Consider the following 23,910-nt stretch of genomic DNA (forward strand, 5'->3'; position numbering starts at 1 on the left):
GGCAAGTCATTTAAACAAAAGTGTATTTTATTGTTCTCCATACATCCACGCATAATAACCAGCACAACGAGGCTGCAATTATCCAACTGAAACAATAGGGCTATGTTTCAATTTAACACATGACTGAGAAAGATTATTGATTGAGATATAGTGTCGGATTGCACAGTTATTGATTTTTATGACTTCTGATGTTGTGCCTTTTTATACGCCCGTTTTTAAAAACAGGACGTATTATTGTTTCACCCTTGGTGGTCGGGCGGGTGGGAGGCAGACGGCGTCCACAGCAGTGTCTGCTTTCTTATTCATAGTTTTCATCCAATCTTCACCAAACTTGGTCAGAAGTTGTATCAAGACAATATCTAGGTCAAGTTCAAATATGGGTCATGCAGGGTCAAAAACTAGGTCACCTGGTCACTTAGTGCATTTCAAGGATTAAGCATGGTGTCCGCTCTCTAATTGAAGTAGCTTTCATCCGATCTTCACCAAACTTGGTCAGAAGTTGTATCTAGACAATATCTAGGTCAAGTTGAAATATTGGTCATGCCGGGTCAAAAACTAGGTAACGGGGTCACTTAGTGCATTTCAAGGATTTAGCATGGTGTCCGCTCTCTAATTGAAGTAGTTTTTATCCAAACTTTACCGAATTTGGTCAGAAGTTGTGTCTAGATGATATGTAGGTCAAGTTCAAATATGGGTCATGGTAAAGTTATCAAGTTGTCCAAAACCTTCAAATGGACTATCTTGTAACAATCCTTACAATCCATTGCAGTCATTGATGTGCTTTCGTAAAAAATCCTTGCCAAGACATGCAAGTTCGAGTACATAATCTATTTTCAAACTGTTATGCACTTGAACATTAATGTTCTGGTAATTTTTCCAGAGAAAGTAGTATTCTGATACTAAAAGAAAATTAAAGAGGTTGTGGTATTTATTGATAACGTAATCTCTTAATTGATTTTTTTTAACATGTTAAAAGATGCTCTGTGTTCATTATTTTATGCGTACAATTGCAGGACTACATGTACTTAGCACACTTTGTATGCTGTTCTTTTTTGTGATCATGTGCAGCTTTGTGACCAGATAGCTTTCATTAATTATGGAGCAGGGTCTGTTTTTTAGGAACAAAGCGAAATTCACATGAGTGGATGTCATTTGTCTCTTTTGAGTTTTTACGCATTTAAAAAACTGTCATGCTTCAACTATGAAAACAGTTACATATATAATAGCTTTACATAATTATGTACAAGTATTTATTAATTTCTAATTGTTGTATAACTAATATTATATGATAATATTATTTTAATGTTATTGTAGTATATTCATTTTGGTTCAAATCCCTTTAATATTTCAAACATCCATTTAAATTGTCTTCTACAGATTTGTTTGATGAAGGTGTTCATTGTACATGATATATACATGTAATAAAACCATGTCAACAGGTATCTCATGTTTGAGTGTTTGTTTGATGCTAAAGCCTGTGTGGGGGGAGGGGGAGTGATTGTAGGAGTTGAGTGTTATAAATCAGAATTCAGACTATTCTACATCTGGATATCATTGCTGAAATATGATGCAGTGCCCACCTTCTGGACATTCTGAGGTCAACTGACTGGATTTCTTGTTTGCATGGTATTTATGCCACAGTTTTCTAGAGAGTGAACAGCCAAATAAATTTGGTTGAATGACAAACATTAATGATACAATTTTTTTTATATCATTTTTGTCTGAACTGCATCACCTGGTTTTAGGCTTGAATTCCCATGTAAGATAATTAATTACTGAGAGTGAATTTTATATTTGTATAGGATTAAAGAATATCACACTCTAAACCTGCTCTATTATTTGGGGATTTTATAGTAAAACATCTGATGTGTAAAATGTAACATTAACAAATAAAAAGAGTTTAAAATTGTGCAGTGATTACTGGACATAATATAAGATTTTTGCTAATAAATATACCAGTAAATTGATTATGTTTTTTCTTTATCTTAATTATGATTTTATATCTTACATATGTATGTAAATTGTGTTGCTTTTATCTGCTTGCCTTAAAAGAAATCATATGACAAATCAAAATGCACATGCTTAAAATAGCCCAGCCACCCAGAGATCTTATCTTTGAAAAGGTTGGACTCAATGAACTGTATAGGTACATGTTTGTATATCATTCATGCCTCATTGGATTCTCAGTATGTTGTATAATTCAGTATTACTTGTATTTGCTTCATCAGCTTTAGAGATTTTCTTACAGGTTTTCATTTAATTTAAGAATGATATGTAAACATAAATGTTGAGATGTAAGATATCCTAACTTAGCAAATTCATAGCTTGAAATATTATATACTTATTTTCAGCATTCAACAGTTTTTTCTTTGTTCTAATATCGTATAGTTTGTGCTATTTATTTCCATGTCCAATAGCTGACCCAGAATCTATCAGATTTTTGCCTTTTTAACTCTTATAAATAAGGCATATTAAGATTCACATGCAGAAGAACATTAAGGTTTAGGTTATGTATGCAAATGTAAATTAATGTTTGTAACTACTACTGATATTCACAATATCACTCTGTCTAGCATCTGAATACTTACAATAAATATTACAGTAGCTGCTTATGACCATTCCTAACCCTTTCCCACTTAGAAGCAAAGGGAAAATGGCTATTTGCAAACAGCATAGCACCAGAACAGCCTGCGAGTAACTTGCAGCCTGTTCAGGTTTTATCCTGTTTGCTGTTCATCAGCAGGGCTTCCGCTGTCGTTCGCCAAATTCGCCGTTTGCGAAAATTTTGCAAATTCGGCGAATAAAATTCTCGGTTGGCGAAAATGCTCGGCGAAACGTTTTTAAAATTCGGCGAATAAAATTCTCGGTTGGCGAAAATGCTCGGTGAAACGTTTTTTGCCTGTTAAGTACCATCCCAGATAGTAAACTCTTTAAAACCGTCGACTGTGCGTCAATACATCATCGTGTTATTAACCAGAAAATTTAATACGCAGTCTGCAGCAATACCGGTCAGAACCGGTCATCGAAACAAAGGAAACTTGCTGGTGCATTGTGTACTGGCAGTGACGTCACCATCTATGTATAGAACGCTTGCTGGTGTGAAAACAAAAGGTGTTATCGAATATTATGTCAATACCACGGGCCCTGCAAAAGCATTTAACAAAAAACTATTTCTTCAAAAAAACACATGAAATCTTGTTTCAACAGGAATTAAAGAGCATTTCTGTTTAATAGTTTCATTATTATAATATTTTGGGAAAGGTAAAGTTTGATCAAGAAACCAACAATTTCGGAAATAAAAGTATATCATTCACTCATTGTAATATATTTCGGATATGTTAAAAATTCGGACATTTAAAGATACGGACATTAATGTGTTGGTTTGTTGTTGATAGTTTGTAAAACTATGTTTTATCATATTTCAGGCAACTAGAATGGATGGTGGCAATTATCTGGGCCTTTCTGTCAAGAAATATGCGTGAAAAACATTCATTTATTTGAGCCTAGAAATCCTCCACCACTTACAGAAAATGTTTTAACAACAGAATAAATAAATAAATATAAATAAATAAATTTTATTTTGAGTCGGCAAGACATATAACAAATAACATAAGCTGCAAAGCTTTTTAACCGACTAAACAACAAGTGTAAGCAATAAAACATGAGTAAAACAGCTAAAAGAAAGATCAAATACATGTTTTTAAGGGTGAAAGCATAAATTAAGATAATAAATTACATGCAACACTGAAATAAGTTTGACAATATTAAAGCATTAATAAAATTTGAGGCAATTAAAAACTGTGTAGGAAGCTGCTGATCTAGACCTGCTAGTAGGACTAAAAACTGCAATAAGACGAGTGAATAAGAATCTGAATTCAAAAAGAAACACAAAAGTGCGACAGATAAAAAAGTGCTAAGAACGAAAATCACCTCGAATCAGATTCGAAATGAACTGATCAGCAGCTTTCTCACAATAAAAACAAAATAAAGCATGAAACAAAATTAAGCATGAAACAAAATAGGAGCAAACTAGAAGCAAGCACAGGCAATCAGAATAAAATAATACATACTACAATAGCAAAACAAAGACATCAAAAGCCACTAAACACAAATTAGAAGCTAGCACAAAAATAAAGCATGAAACAAATTAGAAGCAAACTAGAAGCAAGCACAGGCAGACAAAATAAAATGATACATAGTACATACGCAAAAACAAAGACATCAAAAGCCACTAAACACAAGTTAGAAGCAAGCACAAGCAATCAGAATAAAAAGCTAAATAATACATAAGCAAAACAGAGGCAGCAAAAGCAACTAAACACAGTGTGGCATGCAGCTCCAGAACTTTATGTACCTATGTAACTTTACAGGAAGAACATTTGCATTCTTTGCCAGTCCAGCTCATCATAAAGCTTTTAAATTGGTTAAACAGAAGCTGTCAAAGCTGATGTATATCATATCCAAATGACCAAATATAACTGTTTAACAATATGAAGTGAGAGGCTTTAAAAATAAAGCATCATTAGTCTTGATCAACTGTTATGTTTTGCAAAGATTGAAATATGTGCTCAAGAATGAATATCTTTAATATAATGAAAATGTGCTTATTTTGTAAACAATGTGAACTGAACATGTGCTTATGATGTATGTATAAACTGATATTCTGTTATGTAGAATAAAAGTATGATTATTACATTGATGTATGTATATCTAGATGTATGCATATCTATAAATGTTTTTTGTTATAAACTGATATTCTGTTATGTACAATATTTTAAAAGGATGATTATAGTAATAAATATATTTCAGCTTCATATTGTAGTTATTTGTGTTCTTACACCCATAGACTTTTACGAGGCGGTCCTAAATGCTTGGCTAAAACTTTGGCTACAGTTTCTAAAATTTGGCTACAAAAAAATCCAATTGGCTAAATTGTTGGCTAAAGAAATTTTTGAGCCAGGGGAAGCCCTGCATCAGTATCTTAAAGAGTTTGAAATGAAGCCTTAAAAACTTAAATTCAGTAAGAAAGGTCTTTAATTAAATTTAACTTTCTAAGGGACTGCAAATGCGTGAAAATTTAAGAATGATATGTAAACATAAATGTTGAGATGTAAGATATCCTAACTTAGCAATCGCTTGAAATATTATATACTTATTTTCAGCATTCAACAGTTTTTTCTTTGTTCTAATATCATAAAGTTTGTGCTATTTATTTCCATGTCCAATAAAGCTGACCCAGAATCTATCAGATGTTTGCCTTTTTAACTCTAATAAATAAGGCATATTAAGATTCACATGCAGAAGAACATTAAGGTTTAGGTTATGTATGCAAATGTAAATTAATGTTTGTAACTACTACTGATATTCACAATATCACTCTGTCTAGCATCTGAATACTTACAATAAATATTACAGTAGCTGCTTATGACCATTCCTAACCCTTTCCCACTTAGAAGCAAAGGGAAAATGGCTATTTGCAAACAGCATAGCACCAGAACAGCCTGCGAGTAACTCCTGAAGCTATTATTGCTCATTGAATGTGCATCACTCATAAAGCTATTATTGCTCATTGAATGTGCATCACTCATGAAGCTATTATTGCTCATTGAATGTGCATCACTCATGAAGCTATTATAAAAATGTATTGCTCATTGAATGTGCATCACTCATGAAGCTATTATTGCTCAGTGCATCACTCATGAAGCTATTATTCCTCATTGAACATGCATCACTCATGAAGCTATTATTGCTCAGTGGATCACTCATGAAGCTATTATTGCTCATTGAATGTGCATCACTCATGAAGCTATTATAAAAATGTATTGCTCATTGAAAGTGCATCACTCATGAAGCTATTATTGCTCAGTGGATCACTCATGAAGCTATTATTGCTCAGTGCATCACTCATGAAGCTATTATTGCTCATTGAACATGCATCACTCATGAAGCTATTATTGCTCATTGAACATGCATCACTCATGAAGCTATTATTGCTCATTGAACATGCATCACTCATGAAGCTATTATTGCTCATTGAACATGCATCACTCATGAAGCTATTATTGCTCAGTGGATCACTCATGAAGCTATTATTGCTCAGTGGATCACTCATGAAGCTATTATTGCTCAGTGCATCACTCATGAAGCTATTATTGCTCAGTGCATCACTCATGAGCTATTATTGCTCAGTGCATCACTCATGAAGCTATTATTGCTCAGTGCATCACTCATGAAGCTATTATTGCTCATTGAACATGCATCACTCATGAAGCTATTATTGCTCAGTGGATCACTCATGAAGCTATTATTGCTCAGTGGATCACTCATGAAGCTATTATTGCTCAGTGCATCACTCGTGAAGCTATTATTGCTCAGTGCATCACTCATGAAGCTATTATTGCTCAGTGCATCACTCATGATTTCTTCATAGACATGTGTCAGCCATGTAATTATGTTTATTATAGTCTGTTCTCTGTTCATTCGAGTTCTATTTAACAGTGCATATTGGCATGTTTGTATCAATAAACATTGACCTGAAACTTAAAACCTCTAAAATTAGCAGTTGTATGCAGCATTTTTCATCTTTAGCCCTCAGTTATTTTTAGGAAATAATTTAATATAAGGTTTAGAAGTTCATTTTATTATGAAAATACAATGTAGACTGTAGCTCAAGGTGTGCTCAGATTAATGCGTACAAGAAGTTGAAACTAATGCTTCTTTAAGTACATTTCTAATACCATGTCCTGTTCAGGTTTCAAATCAATGGCACTCAATTATGCAGTAATTAACATATTAATTGAAGGGTAACAATCAAGCGGTTGATTGTTTTAGAGGCTGTCTGCAATATTTAGGGGATAAACATGTCAATGTTTGAAAGCCACGTATATATTTTGTACCAACAATAACAATTTTCTAATTTGCTAAGGTCTGTATATCATTACGTGCCTTTGCTCTGTGTTTAAGGTCATGTGTATAAGGAAATTGATTTTAACAAAAATGTGCTATTATTTACCATCAAAATATAAAAGGGTAATTTGTCATCGCCAATTTATGACAAGTCAATACAAATAGGTTCTCAGAAAGTAATGGTTCTGGTGCTCTGTTATTCGAACAATGACTAGGTAAATGGTGTTTAACTCTTTCAGTGCTGGAACTGAATTTTGAAGGCCTTTGCAAACAGTTTGTATCCAGATGAGACGCCACAGAATGTTGCGTCTCATCAGGATCCAAACTGTTTGCAATTCTGATAGTATTCTTTTAAAAAAATCGAAGAAAATGCTAATTTTAGAAATTCAACGGACAACATTTTAGCAGAGAACAAATTTCCCAGCATGCAAAGGGTTAGTTGAAATGTATTCTCTGCAATTCGAATATCGATCAGATGAGGTTAATTAGTTGCACTTTTCACTGAGTAGTTACAGCTATTCTACTCATCAAAATGTCTGCGTGTGTCATGTAATGCTTTGGTTTATGTAAAAGTGCAACATTTCCATATCGCTGTTTCAGGTATTCATTTGAAAGTTCACACATGTTTTGGGTCATAGTGTGAGGTCACTGACCAAGTTTTATAACTCTGAACTGCAATTTAGCAGAATTCTGCCCCCTTTTAGTACTTCGGTTAAGGTATATGTGCATCATTTTATATCACTACTAAAGATATTCAATTGAAACTTCATTCATGTTCATGGTCATTTGTTAAGGTCATTTACCAAGTTCTATAACTTTTGTTGTACTTAGAAATTTGGTTTAAGTAACTATGGAACAATTCCATATCACTGTTTTTGCCACAGGTTGTTCATTGTAACTTCAAACATGTGTTTGGGGTCATTTTTTATCCCCACGCTTTTCAGAGAAGAAGTTGGGATTATGTGATTATCTCTGCTGTCTGTCTGTCCTGGTCAATATCTCCTACAACACTATTGGTACTAGAACCTTAAAACGTGCACACATGGTAGCTATGAGCATATGTTGGACGGTGACAGCGATGGAATTTTTATCGGACCTCGGGGTCAAAAGTTAGGGGATTGGGGTGGGGCCGGGTCAGAGATTTTCCTGTGACCGCGATTCAAAAAAGGCTCATAACTAGTGTGTTCCTTCAGATATTGCTTTCATATTTGGTATGCATGTGTATCCAGACAACACCTTTCCATGCGCATACAATTTTTTAACCCGTGACCTTCATCTTGAACTTGAGATCAGCGTTCAGATTTCGAAATCTGCAAATGCAATTCGAAAAAGGCTCATAGCTTCTGTTTCCCTTCCGATATTGCTTACATATTTGGTATGCATATGAATGTGGACAACAGATTATGCGCATAATATTTTTTACCCCTATGACATTGAACTTGAACTTGAGGTCAGCATTAAGATTTCCAAATCTGCGACCGTGATTCGAAAAATGTTCATAACTACTGTTTCCTTTCAGATATTGCTTTCATATTTGGAAAGCATTTTTATCTGGACAACGCCTTTCCATGCACATAAAAGTTTTGACCCCTGTGACCTATACCTTGAACTTGAGGTCAGTGTTCAGGTTTCAAAATCTGTGACCACCATTAAAAAAAGGCTCATACCGACTTTGTCACTTCAGATATTGCTTTCATATTTGGTACGCATGTGTATCTGGACAACACCTTTTCATGCGCATGAAATTTTTTAACTTGGTGTCTGCGTTCAGGTTTAGAGATCTGCAAGCGCGATAAAAAAAAAGCTCATAACGTCTGTGTCCCTTCAGCAATTGCTTTCATATTTGGTACGCATGTGTATCTGGACAAGACCTTTCCATGTGCATAAAATGTTTGACCCCTGTGACCTTGAGCTTCAACTTAGGGTCCGCATTTAGATTTTAAAATCTATTATGGTTATCTCCGCCGTCTGTCCGTCCGTTCTGGCCACTATCTCCTCCTACACTTTTAGCACTAGAACCATGAAACTTACACACATGGTAGCTATGAGAATATGTGCAACAGTGCACTTTTTGGAATTTTGACTTGACCCCTGGCTCAAAAGTTCCGGGGCCTGGAATTGCTCCGGGTCAGTGATTTTCACTCATTTTTGATTAGCTCACCTGATTGCTCAGGTGAGCTTTTGTGACCAGTCTTTGTCCGTCTTCCGTCCATCCGTCCGTCGTCCACATTTGGTTTGTAAAAACTCTAGAGGCCACATTTCATGCCCGATCTTCATGAAACTTGGTCAGAAGATTTGTCCCAATGATATCTCGATCAAGTTTGAAACTGGGTCATGCTGGGTAAAAAAAACATGGTCACCAGGTCAAATCTTACAAATACAAAAACACTTCATACAGTACACTCCACGCGTTTTCCCCAAAAAACGCGCTCCCTCCGCGGGTTTTTTTCTGCTGGCGAGTGTTCACGCGGCGTTGGAAGAGCGAGGTGAACTCGATAAAACGCTCGGCGTTACGACGCGTTTGCTAATTCCCGCGGCGTGTATTACTTTAGGCTAGACGGTAAATGCAGACACTTTCCGTTCTTATCAGTGACCGCCGCGCAACGCCGCGTTAGCAGTGTGCTACTGGGCATGCCAAAAAATAAAAACATTGTTATAATAAATTGTTTAAATACTGTGGTACATGTATAAAAAAGATAATTGTATAGAAAATTAATACGTATAAAAATTATGTTTTTTAATTCACAGGTACGTCTACAATATGAATTAGTCTAATATAATACATTTGACAAATTAATATTTAAATCATAACACATATGACACAAGAATAATGTTCCGTAAAATTTCCAAATGAGAATAATAATTAGTAATCTGAAACACACTACGATTTTTAATTGTTAACACGACGTTTACAAATGCTTCCAATATACAGTCATCATGTATATATTTCCCGACAAAAGCGCGCGAAAATTATGCTGCAATGTACAAGGTCAAGGTACAATGTATACTCCTGCAAAGCGTGCATGTATTGATTTTTTTGATACAAACTTTAAATAAATGTTAAATGTGTTTTATTTAATTAAACGCCTATATCTATACACAAGTGCATATTCAGTGGCGTTTTACAATACACTGAAAAACATAATAAACACGTACAGAGCATAAAATCACAATCAGTTTACAAATAAAAAATTGCGATAATCAAGCATTTAAAAAAAAACAATGAACATATAAACAACGTAATTATGATTAAGATATATAAATCATTCGTCGAATAAATAAAAGTGTAAAAAAGTAAACTATTATAAATTAATACTATATAAATTAACATAAATATTTTACTAAAACACGCGAAGAATAAAAGTATATTTATGTGGTAGTGAACATAATCATGCATGCATACTCGAAGTAAGTAATGCGAAGGTTACAGAAACATTGAGTTAAAATCACTAAAAAAGTATGTTTTAAGATTCTTCTTAAAGGCGTTAATATTGTCAGATTTACGAATGTACGGTGGTAAAACGTTCCACAACTTTGGACCAATTGTAGAGAAACTTCTGTCACAAAATGTCTTTCGTTTGTTGAACGGGACTACATAACACCCATCCAGTCTGTCAGCGGACCTCATGCCTGTGCGACTGGATGTATACGGTGTCAGGAGTTCTTTTAAGTACTCCGGTGCTCTTGAAGTATGGCAGTTATACATATAACACAAAATTTTGAAGTTAATTCTGTATTTAATCGGTAGCCAGTGCAAGTCAAATAACGCCTGTTTGGAACTGTCGAATTTCCTCCGTTGTAGAACCATCTTTGCACACATATTTTGAATACGTTGTAACTTTGTGAGTTTTTGTGACTTTGTAGCGCAGAGAACATTGAATTTTGTTGATTTCGGTTAAAAGTTTCTTTGGTATTTATTAACGAAATTATATCGCGAATAAGTTGATATTTCCTCCATAATAATTTCAAATCGAACACGCCGAATCTTTATCGTTACGGTATTTTAGTAGAGTAATTATTTTAACACTAATTGTACTGTGAACTGAATAAAGAAGACATCTGGGCGGAACTGGATTTTAAGTGTTTGACGTTATGAAAACACGCAAAGCTTGTCTACTGACCAATTGTGTAGACTGCTGTCTGCGGTGTTTTGACAAAAGGGATTAACATGTGTGAATGCCACTCTGTCGATTTGGTCCATAATTACTGGTAAACACTGTTTAGAATGTCGACGCAACAAGAATACAACTGTGAATATTAAATGCAATTATCAAGTCAATAGTTACCACCTTTTAGCAATCAATGGAATAACCTACAAACAAAGAGAAAATCAATGCATTAGCGAGCAAAGAATTGACTTTGTTCCGACAATTAAAACCATTCCTTATGCATTCGTTGAAAGTGTTCACTTGAGTAAGTTATGCCTTTAGACAGGAAGCGGCTTTTCTTTGATTACGTCAAACTGTCAATTCACACAGAATTGCGAGATTTTTAGGGTCCTTGGTCATTTGTATACATGCTCAGTATAGAAAATCACCTGCTAACATGAAAACTTTGGATTAAATTATCAAAATAAAAACAATGTTGCAAACTGTGTTTATATTAATTGGTAAGTATTAGTTAAAAGACGACGTTTTGTGTGTCGTAAATCAACGAGTTTTCTATACAACAACAACTACTTCTACAACCACGTCGGGATCGATCTATCTTGGTTGTTTTTTTTAATTGTAAATATTAAACTACATGTACATGTATGTACTTGTAATAAATGTAATTTTATTTGAAAATCAGGAAGTCAAACAAAATTAAATTGATCGTTATCTCGTAAAACGTGGAGTTTCCCCCGCGTTGCCAACGCCGAGGGCCGCCGCGTCGGCTGATCAGTTTTGCCGATCGTTAACCGCCGCGTCCAAAATCATGCAAACGCCGCGTATAGCGGGATTTTATTAATCTCCCTCCAGGTCGAAACCCGCAGAGTATGGAGGGAAATTGGGGAAAACGCGTGGAGTGTACTGTATGCCAGAGTTTTGGTTCAATAATGATGAAACTTGACCAGGATGTTTGTCTTGACATTATCTAGGTCAAGTTTGAATGAACCGACTCCTCTCAGGTGAGCGAACTAGGGCCATCTTGGTCCTCTTGTGTTATTTTACATTAACTTCTTCATTTCTACACTGATTTACTTCAAATTGATACTGAACATCTCTTGTGACAATACGGTCAATCTCAACTATGCATGGCCCCGTTACTAACCCTGGTGCGCCCCTGGGTCAAACATGCGGCGTGGGGATACGCGTCGGCCTCTGCCGTGCCATTTCTAGTTGAGGTCTGTGACTAAGTACCATAACTCTGATCTTCAATTTACCAGAATTGATACCCCTTTTTATGTCCCCCACTATAGTAGTGGGGGACATATTGTTTTTGCCCTGTCTGTTGGTTGGTCTGTTGGTTGGTTGGTTTGCGCCAACTTTTACATTTTGCAATAACTTTTGCTATATTGAATATAGCAACTTGATATTTGGCATACATGTGTATCTCATGGAGCTGCACATTTTGAGTGGTGAAAGGTCAAGGTCATCCTTCAAGGTCAGAGGTCAAATATATGTGGCCAAAATCGCTCATTTTATGAATACTTTTGCAATATTGAAGATAGCAACTTGATATTTGGCATGCATGTGTATCTCATGGAGCTGCACATTTTGAGTGGTGAAAAGTCAAGGTCATAGGTCAACCTTCAAGGTCAGAGGTCAAATATATGTGGCCCAAATCGCTTATTTTATGAATACTTTTGAAATATTGAAGATAGCAACTTGATATTTGGCATGCATGTGTATCTCATGGAGCTGCACAATTTGAGTGGTGAAAGGTCAAGGTCATCCTTCAAGGTCAGAGGTCAAATATATGTGGCCCAAATCGCTTATTTTATGAATACTTTTGCAATATTGAAGATAGCAACTTGATATTTGGCATGCATGTGTATCTCATGGAGCTGCACATTTTGAGTGGTGAAAGGTCAAGGTCATCCTTCAAGGTCAAATATATGGGTCAAAATTGCTCATGTAATGTCACTTCTGCAATATTGAAGCTAGCAATTTTATATTTGAAATGCATGTGTATCTCATGGAGCTGCACATTTTGAGTTGTGAAGGGTCAAGGTCAAGGTCATCCTTCAAGGTCAAGCGTCATATAGGGGGACATTGTGTTTCACAAACGCATCTTGTTTAATTGGATAATTCTTGAAACCTTTGTGTGCAACTACTCCATATCTCTATATTTATTACAGATATTGAAATCAAACTTTACATATGTGGTCATGATCTTTATGAACATTCACTGACCAAGAAATATGACTTTGACTGTTGGGTAAAGTTTAAGATCGGCTAAAAATAGAAAAATAAGCTGAATAACTTCAATAAGGATAGTGATAGCTTCTGATATTGTTTGTGTAGGTATGTTATAGGCTGATCTAGCAAGGGATTGCATTTGGGGCCAGTGAGGTCAAGGTCATTGCTACTGAACATTGAAACAGAGTTTCTGCTCAATAACTTAAGTTTGGAAGGAGGTATTTTGCTTTAATTTTTTATATAGGTATCTTAAATTTAATGCAGACCTAGGATGCGGCTTCTTTTGGGCAATTTGGTTCAAGGTCATTGTTTTGAAAATAGAAAAATAGTTTCCAGTCAATACCTTGTATGTGGATAAAGGTATTGTGCAGTTATTTTGTGCATATGAAGATTAGGTGAAGACAATGCTTTCAAAGTTAAATCAATTTGTTGAAAGGTGAAAATCTGGTTTCCTTGCTTAGTTAAATGTCTTAATTTAAAGAAAAACATTTTCAGCTTTTTAAAAGATACATGTTGAGCTTTAATTGTACATAAGCTATAATACTTATACAGATATTCAACATCAAATATGTGGTTATTATGTCAGGTGACTGAAAGAAGATGTACAATATATTATTTATGCCTGTATTAGCAAGTTTGATTTTAGCTATAGTCCTTAGAGTCTTTGTACAAACTTGTTTGATCAATAAAAATCCTGATTATACAATATCAAAATCTGTTTAATCAAGATTTCTTTACAACAGTATTTTGCATTATTGATGTGTTTTAACACCAAATGTATTCTACATTAATTTTCATTAATAGTCTGGCAACAGAATTATTGTTTGCTGCTATGCCGACTATTCACTCTGATATGTCCACAGATGGTAGTAATTGTAATATGACACCCTCTTGATGTTAATAAAACAAATCTGGTCAAAATATGGGCCAGAATTTTAACAAACTATTGAACTTATTTACACTGTATGGACTTACTATAGTTTTCTGCATAAAGAACATTATTTAGTACAAATTTGTTTTCTACAGTTTTTCTGCATATAGATTAATATTTAGTGCAAGCACCTGACTGTTGAATGCATTTCTAACTTTCTACTATAAAATTCCTGGCAATCATGTGTTTCAGGTATATGAAAATTTCTGTTGTAATGAAGATCAGATTAATTGGAATTACCTTGATAATTATAGTTTATACCAGTGTGTTTGCCAGTTATGTTGTAAGGAAGACATATCAAACTTACAGCCACTGGTGTGGTGTAACCAACTGTTAGGGTACATCCAGTAGTAAGTAGGTTATTGGCTCATAACTAACAGCAATGTTTATGGAAGGTGCTTTTGATGAGGTAGTCTCCGACCATGTACATATTGTTAATTGACTGTTGATGGCCTTGATGTTCCTCCTGTACCAGATGTCTGCAATTAGAATGAAGGCTTCCCTGTCTGACTTTGTGTTTCAAATGAATAATTGAGTCACTGTTTTGGGAAAACAGTGCTTCATGTATGTGGTTAAAGTGTTGTTCCACATTAGCCTGTGCAGGCAGCACAGACTAAAGAGGAATGAAACTTTCTGCCAAAACATGATTTTTGAAAATCCCTTAAAATGAAAAATACCATAAAAGTGGAAAGCGATGTTCATTATTAGCCTGTACGGACTTCACAGGCTAATGTGGAACAACACTTTCCGTGTACGGACTTCACAGGCTAATGTGGAACAACACTTTCCGTGTACGGACTTCACAGGCTAATGTGGAACAACACTTTCCGTGTACGGACTTCACAGGCTAATGTGGAACAACACTTTCCGTGTACGGACTTCACAGGCTAATGTGGAACAACACTTTCCGTGTACGGACTTCACAGGCTAATGTGGAACAACACTTTCCGTGTACGGACTTCACAGGCTAATGTGGAACAACACTTTCCGTGTACGGACTTCACAGGCTAATGTGGAACAACACTTTCCGTGTACGGACTTCACAGGCTAATGTGGAACAACACTTTCCGTGTACGGACTTCACAGGCTAATGTGAAACAACACTTTCCGTGTACGGACTTCACAGGCTAATGTGAAACAACACTTTCCGTGTACGGACTTCACAGGCTAATGTGAAACAACACTTTCCGTGTACGGACTTCACAGGCTAATGTGAAACAACACTTTCCTGTACGGACTTCACAGGCTAATGTGGAACAACACTTTCCGTGTACGGACTTCACAGGCTAATGTGGAACAACACTTTCCGTGTACGGACTTCACAGGCTAATGTGAAACAACACTTTCCTGTACGGACTTCACAGGCTAATGTGGAACAACACTTTCCGTGTACGGACTTCACAGGCTAATGTGAAACAACACTTTCCTGTACGGACTTCACAGGCTAATGTGAAACAACACTTTCCTGTACGGACTTCACAGGCTAATGTGGAACAACACTTTCCTGTACGGACTTCACAGGCTAATGTGGAACAACACTTTCCTGTACGGACTTCACAGGCTAATGTGGAACAACACTTTCCTGTACGGACTTCACAGGCTAATGTGGAACAACACTTTCCTGTACGGACTTCACAGGCTAATGTGGAACAACACGCCTGTACGGACTTCACAGGCTAATGTGGAACAACACGCCTGTACGGACTTCACAGGCTAATGTGGAACAACACTTTCCGCTCATGAAGTAAGCCCCATTTTCCCAGAGGAAAGCTTATTTTAAGGAGCATGTCGAAAACGTAGTGTCAAATTTGATATTCAAATAATTAATGATTTCTGTGATTATGTAATATTGTGATATTTATAAATGAAAAATTTCAAAGAAGACTTTGTTATAAGTCGAAGAGTGGTACATAATAATTGTTGTGACTGTTGTAATTATAGATGGGAAAATGCTGTGTGCACCTCAGCAAAAACAGCTTGTTTCTGAGAAAAAAACTGTCAAATATTAGAAGTTTTCTTATGACTCGACTGACATGAAAGAAACTGAAAGCTACACCATACAGTATGCAATTGAGCGTATGTATGTAATTGACAGTAACATGCCACTACTTATTTTTTGGCAGAAACTTTTTCTTACTTTTGAACAGTTTTTAATTGTTAAATATCCCATATTCCTAAACCCAAATCCTGTATCTGAGTCAGGTTTTGTAACATTGGACCATCCTTTGAAAAAAATTGTGTATGGGATATCCCAATGGACAATCCAAAATTGCACCAACCCACATTGCTTGGATTTTAATTATATTTTTTTGGCAATTTCCAAGAAAATCATACTCACATTGGCATTCACAATATGGGCAGTGCTCTGTGAAAAGGGGGTTTAATGCATGTGTGTAAAGTGTCGTCATAGATTAGCCTGTGCAGTCCGCATAGGCTAATAAAGGACCACACTTTCCACTTTTATGATATTTTTTGTTTAAAGAAAGTCTCTTCTTAGCAAAACTATAGTTTAGGCAGAAAGTGTCGTCCCTGATTAGCCTGTGTGGATTGCACAGGCTAATCTGGAATGACACTTTACGCACATGCATTAAACACATTCTGCACAGAGCACGGCCCATACGTTTTCCCATCAAATCACTATTTCATTGATAGCTCCTCCTTACCATGCTGTAAAGCATTGATAGTCAATTACAATAGATGAGGCAGATTACCTGTACTACAGTGAATATTATGTTGCCTGTACAGGTAACTTCTAATTTTACTGCGAAATGTCAATGATTTCATAATTGACGATGCTGCTTCAGCAGCTCTCTAAGTTATCATACCATGAAAAAATTCTTCACAATGGCGAGCTATGTAAAAGACCGAGCCAGTCCGATTGAGATAACTCGATTTTTCTAATCGGCATATCTCGCTGATTAGCATTGATAACATTCTCCAGCAGAGTTGTCGTTCGTGCCTCAACATACAACAATGGCCGCGCCCATGAGAGGATGTTCACACTCGTGTCAAAACTTTTCTTCCAGCATACATCGGCTTGTTTGGCTATTTAGAAACTCTCATTTAGGATATATGAGTTATTTATTAACTAAATCTCCGCTAATGTCAACAATGGATTGAATTCTAAGGATTTATTCGATGTGAATGCACTTGACTTGACCAGCACTCTTATGACAGAGCTAAAGTGTAAATGTACCATTGAAGATCACCTAAATCCAGATTTGCTATTATAAAAGTGTGGAAAGTTTTAAGGTTGTGACAAGTTAGCAAAAATTGGTCATTACCGAGAGGCCACAACTGATCTATGACTGTTTTAAAACAAGAAAAATCACTGCCCGATTTAGATTTCATTACATAGTTCAATAAAATTAATTTCAGAAGACTGGTAAAAGTTTAACGTTAATGTTACCGATGTGTCAGACCAGGGCCTTGATTTTGAAATCTAGGACATGCATGATCAGATGATGTCATTAAAGATTATACATTTTTTCAAACACATACAAATGTAAACATGTATCTGTAACTTATGTAGATGTTATAAATAGTAAAATGCATTAAGTCAGAAGGCATTTTACTTGTCTGCTGGTGTGTTGGAACACCAGGTGGCTCTGTTGCAATGGTTTGATGGACTTCTTGGATGTGTAGTTACATTATGTACAGTATATCAAACTGTATTATTTCAAATATGTTTGCATCTAGTATCTTATATTGATAATATTTACAAAATTAATGTATATGAATGATAAACTTTAGTGAAATCATTTAAATGATACTGAAATCATGACTGTACTTTATACTGATAATTATTTAATTATGTTCCTTGATACAATCATGTACATCTATATCAAATGAGATAATACTGTAACTTCAGTGATGAATTTCAGTGATTAAATTAAATCCAAAATGTAAGCCACTCCCATCTCTCTCCCGCAGCGCGCGTTACCTAAAGGTCCTGCTGTGTACCAATCCAGATCCAGATCCAAAAATATCATACATAATTATGTATCATGTTTTTTAGAGGGGATGATTTTCCCTCTGTTGTATCATTGTATTGTTTTACTTTTTTAATCAGTGGGTTTAAAGATATATAAACATAGCTCCAGCGTCAGAGCTTCAGGCAATGAATATTTCACCCCCTGATCTTTTTTTCTAATGGATATCTTAGCTAGTTCCTACATTCAATACAGTCAAATATATGTTATGTAGTATCTGTTCACATTGGTAGATTAAATTTGTACATTAAATATTATTTTTTAGTGTTAAAAAGATATAGTACAAGTGTTCATGCTAGATGAATTAAGAGCCTTAGTCAAGCGGTATTTAAACATTTTTAAATGGTAAAATTTTCTTTATGTACACATTTTCTCTTGAGCACTGGCCAGATATAAAATGTATACCATTTAACCACTGTTATATGAAGCCCTGACCAGATCTCAAATGTTTATCCCTTTTCTCTGGTACCCTGGTCATCTCCTGTTGATCACCTAACAAACACCTATCAAAATGGCAAATAATACCCAGAACAGTTCATTTTATTCAATGGTTGAATGAAATACTTCAGAAAAAAATTGACATCATTTTCACATGAAAATTTAACTTTCACAGTCATGGAAAAAGAGCCTGCACCGAACACAGATCAAAAATACTTTTCATTTGTGGATCAACCCATATCTATGTGCATAAATATCTCAAGTCTTCATGAAATTAGGACAAAAAATTGTATTTTATGTACTAAATTGATCTTGCTATAGTTATCAGATTATTATAAGCTCAATCAGTATATTTATATTATTATTTATGCTTTGTTAATTGTAAACATGTACACAATCATACAGTTACATGATAGCAATAAATAATAACAAAGCCACCCATACTATAAAGGTCATTGGCAAAGCCTATAGTAAAAAATGTGAACACATTGAGTGTAATCGCCCTCTCGTGCCAGCAAAAACAACACATTGACAGGTTATCATTTTTGACAGTTCTACTTTCATTTTCAATTTACTGATATCAAACTATCAACAATTATGTGACTGAGAAAAATATCACTATTGCTTATTTAACATATTTTCTGTACATTTCTTCAATAAACATACATCAATACACGATTTTCTTCATTAATTCAAACATTCCTGACAGGCTACCACTTTGTTTACATATTTCGCTTACATTTTGACGAGCATAGGTAGGACCGCATTACTGCTTACGAAATGTGTATGGCGTACCATATGGGTCAAAAGTCAACAAGACCTACTTGGTGACAAGAGAAATGTACTTTGACGTACAAAATGTATGTAAAAGTACAAAAATTGTACTTCGACGTACAAAATAAACACTTTGAAGTATAAATTTGTACGTTGAAGTACCCAATTTTTTTTCGTACTCCAATTTTTTTCGTAACTTCTTACCCACATACACAATTGTGATGATGTAGATCAACTTAAATTGATGCTTTTATATCCATCCTCTCCAAAAGCATCGTCACACCAGTACTATCAGTACTTTGATTTTTTTTCTGCTAGGAAAGCACGCAAAACACCATGTCACCTCTTCCTTGTGAAAAGTGTGGGCTTACACAATTGATATCTTCTCTGTTTTACCTAATTTAAATGGAAATGAAAAATGTTAAAGTGTCTGCCTGTTGTGGGCAGATGGATTTTGCTAATTTAGTAATATGCTAGTAGCTGGTGTTGTTGTTTTTATGCCCCCTTTTCGAAGAAAAGGTGGCATATAGTGATCGGACTGTCCGTCTGTTCGTCTGTCTGTCTTTCCGTCACACTTAGCGTTTAGGTTTCGAAAAATGCTCATAACTTTTATGTCCCTTGAGATATAACCTTATTATTTGGTATGCATGTGTACACTGTATATGGACAAGGCCTTTCCATACACTCAAAAAATTTTACCCAAGTGACCTTGACCTTGAACTTAGGGTCCGCGTTTAGGTTTTGAAATCTGCGTTTAGGTTTCGAAAAATGCTCATAACTTCTATATCCCTTGAGATATAACCTTCATATTTGGTATGCATGTGTATATGGACAAGGCCTTTCCATACGCACAAAAATGTTTACCCCTGTGACTTTGACCTTGAACTTAGGGTCCGCATTTAGGTTTCGAAATCTGTGTTTAGGTTTCGAAAAGTGCTCATGACTTCTATGTCCCTTGAGATATAACCTTCATATTTGGTATGCATGTGTATATGGACAAGGCCTTTCCATACGCACAATTTTTTTTACCCCTGTGACCTTGACCTTCAACTTAGGGTTCGCGTTTAGGTTTCGAAATCTGCGTTTAGGTTTCGAAAAATGCTCATGATTTCTTTGTCCCTTGAGATATAACCTTCATATTTGGTATGCATGAGTATATGGACAAGGCCTTTCATACGCACACAAATTTTGACCCCTGTGACCTTGACCTTGAACTAAGGGTCCGCGTTTAGGTTTTGAAATCTGCGTTTAGGTTTCGAAAAATGCTCATAACTTCTATGTCCCTTGAGATATAACCTTCATATTTGGTATGCATGTGTATATGGACAAGGCCTTTCCATACGCATAAATTTTTTTACCCTTGTGACCTTGACCTTGAACTTAGGGTCCGCGTTTAGGTTTCGAAATCTGCGTTAAGGTTTTGAAAAATGCTCATTACTTCTATGTCCCTTGAGATATAACCTTCATATTTGGTATGCATGTGTATACGGACAAGGTCTTTTCATACGCACACAAATTTTGACCCCTGTGACTTTGACCTTGAACTTAGGGTCCGCGTTTAGGTTTCGAAATCTGTGTTTAGGTTTCGAAAAATGCTCATAACTTCTATCAAGCGTTTATATGGGGCATTAGTCATCCTATGGTGACAGCTCTTGTTTCAAAATATTTATGACTTTGCTGCAACTTGAAGATTGATGGATTGCTATAATCGATTTGAGCCAGTCCTTAGATTAAAATCCCTTATGCATTGTTTATAGTTATTGTATATTTTTTACAAGCTAACTCCGTCAAATAATCCAGGCTTTCTGAATGAAAGAAAAGATTTTCAATCAAAACCAGTCAATCAGTCATTTAGAATATGCATATTATTGATAAATCTATGTTAAACTTTGCGTACTTCCCCAAATATTTTCTACATCCTTTGACATATTTCTTTTATATTTTGCATACTTGTTTACCAATATGACCCCAACCTATGAACAAGTGCAGACAACTCTATCAAGCATTTTGTTATAATTATGGCCCCTTTTCCACTTAGAATATGCAGCAAATGTTGAAGTGTGCGTACTACCCCAAATATTTTCAATGTCACTTGACATATTGCTTTCATATTTTGCATACTTGTTTACCAATATGACCCCAACCTATAAACAAGAGCAGACAACTCTATCAAGCATTTTGTCATAATAATGTTAAAGTGTGCGTACTACCCCAAATATTTCCTATATCCTTTGACATATTGCTTTTATATTTTGCATACTTGTTTACCAACATGACCCCAACCTAAAAACAAGAGCAGACCACTGTAACGAGCATTTTGTCATAATTATGGCCCCTTTTACACTTAGATAATTGAACATTTTGCTTAAATAGCCATAACTTTTTTAATTATTATCACATTTTATTATTACTTTGACAAAACAACACTTACCTGAATACCACAATGGATTCCACCCAAACAATACCCCACGCCCCTACCCAGAATCTCCCCCCCCCCCCCCAACCTCCCCCCCCCCAATTTTTTTTAACATCATCTAATAAATTACCCCACCCCACATTATACCCCCCTCTCACCCCCCCCCCCATTCCCCCCCCCAACCCCCCCCCAATTTTTTTAAAATATTTTTTAACATCATCCAATAAATTACCACACCCTACAGTATACCCCCCTCTCCCCCCCCCCCCCCCTACTCCCCCCCTACCCCCCCCCCCCAATTTTTTAATTTTTTTTCCTTTTTTTTGTGAAAGAATATGAACAATTTCCCCATGATGGCTTACGTAATACTGTCAAGCACTGGAATAGTCGAGCGCGCTGTCCTCTGACAGTCTTGTATACATAGCCCACTCAGCCTGCACATCTCTCAGTCTGGTCAGGAGATACATAATGATATCATAACACATTGAGTGATTTTATAGCGAACAGCATCGCCTCTGACCTGACTGTGCAAATGCACATGTTGGGTTTAACAAACGCTGGCCGAAACGCATAAGACCCATTTTTGAATGACGTGGTTATGAAGGTGTGATTTAAATGTGTTGAAAAACTGCGTTTAAATCAAATATTAACATACTTTTTTTCAATAGTGAATAAATATACTCATAATAAGGACACATATGATGTGCACTCCCGTAGTATATTTTTAGCTCGGCTGTTTTCGGAGAAAACTCCGAGGTATTGTCATAGCCTCTTTGTCGTCCGCCGTCCGGGCGTCGTGCTAAAACCTTTACATTGGCTCTAAAATTAAAATGCTTCCACCTACAACTTTAAAACTTCATATGTACATGCATCTTGATGAGTTTACATGCCACACCCATTTTTGGGTCACTAGGTCAAAGGTCAAGGTCACTGTGACCTCTAATATAAAACTTTAACTTTGCCTCTAACATCATAGTGCTTCCACCTAAAACTTTCAAACTTCATATGTACATGCACCTTGATGAGTTCTACATGCCACACCCATTTTTGGGTCACTAGGTCAAAGGTCAAGGTCACTGTGACCTCTAATATAAAACTTTTACTTTGCCTCTAACATCACAATGCTTCCACTTACAACTTTGAAACTTCATATGTACATGCACCTTGATGGGTTCTACAGGCCACACCCATTTTTGGGTCACTAGGTCAAAGGTCAAAGTCACTGTGACTTCTAATATAAAACTTTAACTTTGCCTCTAACATCACAGTGCTTCTACCTACAACTTTGAAACTTCATATGTACATGAACCTTGATGATTTCTACACGCCACTCCCATTTTTGGGTCACTAGGTCAAAGGTCAAGGTCACTGTGACCTCTAATATAAAACTTCAACTTTGCCTCTAACATCATAGTGCTTCCCCCTACAACTTTGAAACTTCATATGTACATGCACCTTGATGATTTCTACACGCCACTCCCATTTTTGGGTCACTAGGTCAAAAGGTCAAGGTCACTCACTGTGACCTCTAAAAAAAAATAATCTGACAAGCTTTTGCAGCCGAGCGTGGCACCCGTTATGCGGTGCTCTTGTGTATCTACTTACACCAAAGACCTATAGATAACATAATATTATATAGGTATTTGCTTACACTAATGTGTGCTTTGACAATGCTAACACACATTTCATGCGTTGAATATGCAACTTACAAGTGAAAAAAACAACATGATAGTTAAACTTTTTTATATTTTGTTTATTTATTTAGAAAAGTAAATTGCAAACTTTATTTCCAAGTCTGCGTATATGCCGACTTCATTTAAAAAAGATATTTCTTGTTATATATAGTTGTTTTCGGTTTTAGCAATTATAAAGCATTTTTGAGGTTGTCTAAAGTATGCCTGTAGTAATTGGTGAACTCATGTGCAAAGGTTTATAAATTTAGAACTGTGAATATAAACAAGCTTCACCTTCTACTAACCTTCTACTAATGCGTTGCTAGCATCCGTAAATACAAAAGAGCGCCGATATCTGTTGAGAACAAAAGAACGTTTCCCAGAAATTCCCGCTGTAGAAGCATGAACGAGGTTACAAAACAGACCATTCGTATTA

The 23,910-nt window shown here is 35.7% G+C and overlaps 1 protein-coding gene across 12 annotated transcripts in view; it reads left to right on the forward strand.

The window, feature by feature from the left end:
* LOC127842628 (stromal interaction molecule 2-like) overlaps window positions 1-23,910 on the forward strand; it is a 122,441-nt gene that overhangs the window by 14,960 nt on the left and 83,571 nt on the right. The window lies entirely within an intron of this gene.

This window comes from Dreissena polymorpha, chromosome 8, assembly GCF_020536995.1.
Source record: "Dreissena polymorpha isolate Duluth1 chromosome 8, UMN_Dpol_1.0, whole genome shotgun sequence".
Taxonomy (NCBI): domain Eukaryota; kingdom Metazoa; phylum Mollusca; class Bivalvia; order Myida; family Dreissenidae; genus Dreissena; species Dreissena polymorpha.